Source organism: Mus caroli, unplaced genomic scaffold, assembly GCF_978045245.1.
Source record: "Mus caroli unplaced genomic scaffold, Mus_caroli_1 scaffold_20, whole genome shotgun sequence".
NCBI classification, from domain to species: domain Eukaryota; kingdom Metazoa; phylum Chordata; class Mammalia; order Rodentia; family Muridae; genus Mus; species Mus caroli.
In genome coordinates, this window is record NW_028227275.1 from 41834554 (window position 1) to 41842346 (window position 7793).

Consider the following 7793-nt stretch of genomic DNA (forward strand, 5'->3'; position numbering starts at 1 on the left):
TTCTCCACCACTTAGCTCCTCTTATTGGATCCTCCAGTCTCTTAGTGTCTGGAGTCCTTTCAAGAGTGATCTCAGAAATGCTATGCCCCATCCACCCATTGTGATATTGGGTAAGGATAATCTCTGGCATGGGCATGGTCTATCACCCCCCAGTCATGCCTGGCACACAACTGATTGTTGTTTCCATCTAGCTCCCTGTCTAGGCCCCATAATACTAGTCTGGTTGTCATCTCAGACTTGTTCCTTGCCTGGACTGCCTAAGTGGGCCATGTGAGGGTCATATATCTCAGGCTCACTTCTGAAAGTCCCAGGCAGAGTTCTAGTTTCAGGCTTGCTCCTGGTCCTGGGAGCCCTTGAACCTGCACAGCTGGACTGATGGTCATTTCAGGGTACCTCCCTGAGCCAGTTCCCTGACACCAAACTGGTGACCATCTCTGGTTTGTGTTTTTCAGGTAATATTAGGCTACCAATCATTTAGATGTTCATAGGCCGGAGCAGTGAGCATAGGAAACATAGCCTCTCTCCTCTTTGCCACCTACTGACTCACATATGACACAGCAGCCACCCCTGCAATGCTAGGGGGAGTCATCTAAGGGATTTTACGTTAACCCTCAGTGATGATTACTGTTTGGCTCCTTAACAGTCAGAATTATTTTTCCCGTTGTGTTATAGCTCAATCTGACAGATCAAATGAATCAATAAAATATAATCAACCAGTACTTCCTAAAATATAATGATCCTTAATTGGAAGAAGCTGCAAATAACATAACAGAAGTGGGAATTTTAAGAATTTTCAATGAAAAGAGAAATGAACAGCAAATGATGAAGTTGAGAATTGGGTTTGGGTGAGGGAATCACTTTGAGTTCACACTGTCAGTGTATAAAAGGCCAAAAAAATAAATTAACCTGAAAACATAAGGGGTTATGTTGAAAAGATTTTTTACAGCCTGGAGAATTGCTTTCCAAGGAAATAATCTACACAGAGGTTCAAGTTTTATCATTAAGACACTATTACAAAGGCAGCTTTGAAACTTCAATGACTTGACTTTTAAGAATTGAACCAACCTAAGAAAGGCATACGGATGACCATCAAAAGATGTTACCTTGCATGGATCAACATGTTGTTACTACTGACTCCCCTGTGAAATATATGATTATGATTTGGAAGGAAAATCATCTGTTTAACTGCTGAAGAACTTGACTTCTGAAGTATTTAAAAATATCCCATGCAAAGCCAATTTACAAGAAACCAAAGAAGAGGTGGAGAAGAAGGCAGAGGAGGAAAGGGTAGAGGAGGAGAAAGAAGAGCGGAGGAGGAGGAGGAGGAAGAAGAGGAGGAAGAGGAGGATTAATGGGAGGTAAAATAGGAGGAGGAATTCTATAATTGTTGCTGCTGCTGTTGCTATTTCAGGAGATTATCCACAATCATATATATATATATATATATATATATATATATGTGTATGTGTATGTGTATGTGTATGTGTATGTGTATGTGTATGTGTATGTGTATGTGTATGTGTATGTGTATGTGTATGTGTATGTGTATGTGTATGTGTATGTGTATATGTATATGTATGTATGTATGTGTGTATATATATATATATATATATATACATATATATATAACAAAAAATACTTCTACTGAACCTAACAGAAAAAAAATGAAATAAATAATAGAATAGAATTTAGATCTTCTGAAATAGCTGCAAAGACTTTGAATGTGAGAATCCTATTCAACATATAGTCACCTGCAGAAACAATGACCCCTATGTGCCTGTACCAATTTAGAGGTACCAATGCTTTGCTTGGACACATAGGTCTCTGGACAAGGCCCTAGAGGTGTGTTGCATTTGGTTGCTTTACATCTCTCTCTGTTCCTGACAGTCATGATGCTAATTTCTCTGACACATCCTTCCTACTATGATGCATGATGAATTCTCTAAAACTTCAAGTAAAATAAAATTTTCTCCTTTAAATTGTCCCTTGGATATTTTGGTGACAATGATACAAAGTCTGATTACCAAAGAGATATATTTCATAGTTACCTATTGAGGTCCTGATTTATTAGAAGTTACAAATAAAATTTAATCATATGACAAAGCTTGAGTTGTAAGTTTGACTTGTGGTACACAGAACTTCAGAATAAGCTTCACATGAAACTGACCTTTCTAAGTAAGTTTCATGGTGAGGCTAATGCAGATCACAGAAATTGTTATAAAATAAGATGTCATCTACATCCTTTTGTGAGATATCTTTTCTAGATAATCTGGCAGTAACCTCTATAATTGAAGCAATGTGTATGTTTCTCAATGTTTTGTGCAGTAGTATTGAATACTGCTATTTTAAAGTTAAAACATATAGTATTATTTCTCAATCTCATAATTTTTCTCATACTTACTATTTAATAAAAAACAATAAAATTAGACATTATTACTTGAGTTTGTATGTTTAACAGAACATACTGATTTCTTACTTGGAAAGATAAATATTTTCCAGCACATTTGAACTCACATCAATGTTTGTTGTTTGTGGACTGTCACTTAGAGTATTATCTTTCAATTGTCAAGATTTATGATATACTCTCTTGTCTAACAATAATTTTCTTAATGTTCTTAAAAATCAAATAACAGAGTGTAAACCATTGGTGATCTGTTCAGGAAATTTTCCTCTATGCCCATGTTCTTGAGGCTCTTTCCCAATTTCTTTTCTATTAGTTTCAATGTATCTGGTTTTATATGAAAGCCCTTGATCCACTTGGACTTGAGCTTTGTACAGGAAGTAAGAATGGATCAATTTGCATTCTTCTACATGCTTACCACCAGTTGAACCAGCACCAACAATAGACAAATGAAACCTCATAAAATTGAAAAGTTTCTGGAAGGCAAAGGACACTGTGAGTAGAACAAAATGGCAACCAACAGATTAGGAAAGGATCTTTACCAATCCTACATCTGATAGAGGGCTAATATCCAATCTATACAAAGAACTCAAGAAGTTAGACTCCAGAAAACCAAATGACCCTATTAAAAAATTAGATACAGAGAAAAAAAAAAGAATTCTCAACTGAGGAATATCAAATGGCTAATAATAAATTTAATAAAGAAAAAATACAAGTAACCTGAAAAAATCAAATAATGAACACTTTTTCAGTATTATAAGTATACAGATGTTTGAAGACCTTTCTTAAAAACTTTTTCTTGGTTATTTTATTTATTTACATTTCAAATGTTATCCCCCTTCTTAGTTTCCTTCTGCAAACCCCGACCCCATCCCTCCTTTTCCCAGCTTCTATGAGGGTGCTCCCCTACCAACTCCCTATTGCTATAGCATTCTCCTACACTGGGCATTGAGGCTTCACAGGGTGGAGGACCTCCCCTCCCATTGTTGCCAGATAAAGCCATCCTCTGCTACATAAGCATCTGAAGCCATGGGTCCCTCCATGCGTAATCTGTGATTGATGGTTTAGTCCCTGAGAGCTCTGGTTGGCTGATATTGTTGTTTTGCCTATGGGGTTGCAAACCCCTTCAGCTCCTTCACTCCTTCCCCGAACTCCTCCATTGCAGTCTCCATGCTCAATCTAATGGTTGTCTGCAAGCATCAAAGACATTTTTAATAAACAAAAAATTGAAATAATGTAGTAATGCCATAAGATTGAATATATGTACCAGAAGAGGTCAAGAAGTTCCTAATACTAAATGTATTTTAACTACACACACACACACACACACACACACACAATGTATGATCGATTGACTGAGTTTTAAAAGCTTAGTATAGGGGCTGGTGAGATGGCTCTGTGGGTAAGAGCAGACTGCTCTTCCAAAGGTCCTGAGTTCAATTCCCAGCAACCACATGGTGGCTCACAATGATCCATAATGAGCTCTGACACCCTCTTCTGGTGTGTCTGAAGACAGCTACAGTGTACTTACATATAATAAATAAATAAATCGTTAAAAAAAAAGCTTAGTATATTCCTTATGTCATAATTTACAGCAAAGATCTGTATGTATTAAAGATATAAATGTATAATGTAGAAAAATAAATTAACATTCAAAAACATCATTTCAGCTATATAATATTGACTAAGAAATTCTTCTCATATTAGAATGAATAATATACCACTTTAATAATATTTAATATTCAAATGTAATATACTAAATATAATAATTATTCCATACTTATAAAATATATAGTATAATTTGATGACTTAAATTATGTACAAATTTCACTTAAGTAATGATAAACAAGTTAGAAAAAGATTGAAAGTAAGAACTATCAAAATGATTAACTACTGTCCAAAATAGGGTCTGCCTAGCTATGTATGTATGTATGTATGAATGTATGTATGTATGTATATATGTATGTATCTCTCTATCTCTCTATCTCTCTATCTCTCTATCTATCTATCTATCTATCTATCTATCTATCTATCTATCTATCCATCCATGTATTGTGTGCATGTGCATGTGTGCAGACTGAATGAAGGATAGAGGATGATGTCTTGTATCTCTCTTACTTATTCTCTTGATTATTTTCTCAGAGCAGGTCTCTTGCTGTAGGTAAAGAACCTATTTTCTAAACTGATAACTGGGCCCAAGTACTGGGATTTCAGATGCCTAGTGTATTTCTGATATTTATGCAGCTAATAGGGATCTAACCTCAAGGTCTTGTGCCTCTATGCCAAACACTTTGACAATCCATCCACTTCCCCAGGCTCCTGTCCAAATTTTTTAAAATTGAGGCATCTGAATCATATTTGGATGAATATTAGATTAAGGTCTCACAAATTTGGAGTTGGGATGTAGCAGAGTTGGTAAAGTAGTTTTTTAGCATCCAGAAAGTCCTGTGTTTGATCCTCAGAACTTCCTAAATTGAGAATAGAGAGTACATTATTGTAATTTTATAACTCATAGGTTAGGAGTTGATCTGGTGGTGCTGTGTTTTCAAATGCTAAATACTGGCCTCCAAGGTCTGATTGCACCCCCATAACTAGAACAGATCCTTACATACACCAAGTGATACTGGGTAAACTTTGGTTCTCATTTTAAAATTATTGGTTAAATAAAAGTGACTACATACAGTTACTGGGGAGAAGAGAGAGAGGTGGGTTTTCAGTTACAGGACTGGAGGTTGCAGGTAGTAACCATGAGGAGAGAAAGCAGAAGAGAGAGGAGAAAGTGAAGGATACAAAGACAGAGAGAATAAGAGGTCTACATTAGACATGATAGGAGGTCATGATAGAGCTTGTGACCAAATAAAATGTTTCCTGAGGATGGACAGATGGAGCAGAAATAACCCTAGAAAGAGTCAAACAGCAAATACTTAGGAAGTGCAGCCAGGAAATTAACAGTCTACTGTATAGAACTATAATTAGGAATAACTCACCAAACAATTGTGCTAACGCTAATTTTAAAAAAGGACATAGCACTCTGACTCAATTATTGGGGATGGATGGCCAGGTCATACTAATAACTAATGACTATTAAATAATATTTTAAAATATCAACTACTTACACTCATGAGATGAGCAAGGACTAATAGAAAACAAGGAAAAGAGGGAGAATAACAATAGAAACATCATAGAATTTGGCAAAATTGAGTACAAAATTGAGTAGTGGGTATATAGATGTTCATTATAATCTCTACATTTGTCTTAACATTTTATTACAGCCCCCTTCTGTGGTGTGTGTGTGTGTGTGTGTGTGTGTGTGTGTGTGTGTGTATGTGTGTGTGTGTGCACAAGTCAACTTTATTTTTCTACCTTATTGGCCTTGAGATTGGAACTTAGGTCCTAAGTCTTGGCAGCAAGTGCCTCTATGTATTGACTGATCTCATTTTCTCTAGCGCCATAAAAATATATTCTAAAAAAATTTATAATAAAGTAGCTTATATTTTGTTGAGCAAGGGTATCCTGAAGACTCTCCAAATCAATACAATTTATAGCTACTGATCTTAGCAGTTCACAACTTGATGCTGGGTCCTTATTGTTAATAATATCATGCATTTTCATTGCAGAACTTGAAGAAACAAAAGTGACATGAATATCATGAGGGTAACCATGCTCGTTCTGAATGGCTTTAAGACCTGGTTCACAGGAGCAATGCCTGCCTAGGACAGTAAGTCTGGCTAGGAACCCATGGTTAAGGAAATCGTGAGCCCTGAGGTAAATTTCTGTGTCATTTTGCTAAATGAACATAGTATCAAGTGATCTCTAAATTCATACTTTTATGCTGCCAAATCAGGTCTCATGAGGAACGTTTCTTTACACAAAGACAGGTATTAACACAGAAACTCGAGACTAATGAGAGTGTAGAGAATAAATGTGGTAGGGTGATCATCCACAAATGTATATCACATATCTACACCCAAATTTCATGGACTGTCATGCAATAGAAAACAGAAGAATTTTAAGAGCCTGGGTTCATAGAGTAGCAGAGTAGAGCACAGCTGTGTCCTCTGGACATAACGGGACCACTGAACACATGAAACCAGAACAGCTGTGGCTGCCTTCCTAACATCAAGGCAGTCAGAACTCCAGCACCAAGAAGGTAGAAGATCATGGCCCCCTCTCCTAACTGAGGAGCTATTGATAGCTGGCAACTTCTGGGGAAGGAAGAGTCAGTTTTCTTTAAGGGCATGGTCCCTGGTGAATGGCTTTTTGCATCCATCGATATATGTACATCACACACTGACCCAATAGAGAGACAGAGAGAAAAAGAGAGACAGAGAGAACACAGAAGGGTTGGTGGCTCATCTAAGAAAAGTTAAAAAGAGAAGCTCAAGGTGAATGTAATCAAACTACATTATTGCCTCCTGTAGAATTAATAAAGATTGAATAGAGTAGCTTATGTCAATCACGTGTTCCATAGATTACTTCTTTTCTTCTAACAACTAGTTTTTAGTGTCACTATCTATCACTAAAGTAGAAGCTGAAGTTACATAGATTAAAACACATAGATATCACAAAATAAATAACTTGCCTCTGTGTAAACAAACAAACAAACAAACAAACAAACCAATCCTCCTGGTTGTTTTATGCCAGAGTATGTATCTCTAAATCAGCTTCCTAAATAGCCTTTCTGAAAAATGTGCAACTTTTCCAGACATGAAACAAGACTCAAAAAATGTGAAGAATGGCTACTCCAGCTTGTTTCTTCAGGCCATTTGCTTGGAAAATTGTTTTCCAGCATTTCACTCTGAGGTAGTGTCTGTCTTTTTCCCTGAGATGTGTTTCCTGTAAGCAGTAAAATGTTGGGTCCTGTTTGTGTAGCCAGTCTGTTAATCTATGTCTTTTTATTGGGGAATTGAGTCCATTGATATTAAGAGATATTAAGGAAAAGTAATTGTTGCTTCCTTTTACTTTTGTTGTTAGAGTTGGCATTCTGCTCTTGTGGCTGTCTTCATTTTGGTTTGTTGAGGGATTACTTTCTTGCTTTTTCTAGGGCGTGATTTCCGTCCTTGTATTGGTTTTTTACTGTTATTATCCTTTGAAGGGCTGGATTCATGGAAAGATAATGTGTGAATTTGGTTTTGTCGTGGAATACTTTGGTTTCTCCATCTATGGTAATTGAGGGTATAGTAGCCTGGGTTGGCATTTGTGTTCTCTTAGTGTCTGTATAACATCTGTCCAAGCTCTTCTGGCTTTCATAGTCTCTGGTGAAAAGTCTGGTGTAATTCTGATAGGCCTCTTTTATATGTTACTTGACCTTTCTCCCTTACTGCTTTTAATATTCTCTCTTTATTTAGTGCATTTGTTGTTATGATTATTATGTGTCGGGAGGAATTTCTTT

The 7793-nt window shown here is 36.5% G+C and overlaps 1 non-coding gene across 1 annotated transcript; it reads right to left on the reverse strand.

Moving 5' to 3' along the window:
* Positions 1–454: 454 nt before the first annotated feature.
* Positions 455–586, reverse strand: LOC115030004 (small nucleolar RNA SNORA17). The gene has a single exon (XR_003835603.1). It is a non-coding gene; the product is annotated as a small nucleolar RNA SNORA17 (small nucleolar RNA).
* Between the last annotated feature and the right edge of the window lie 7207 nt (positions 587–7793).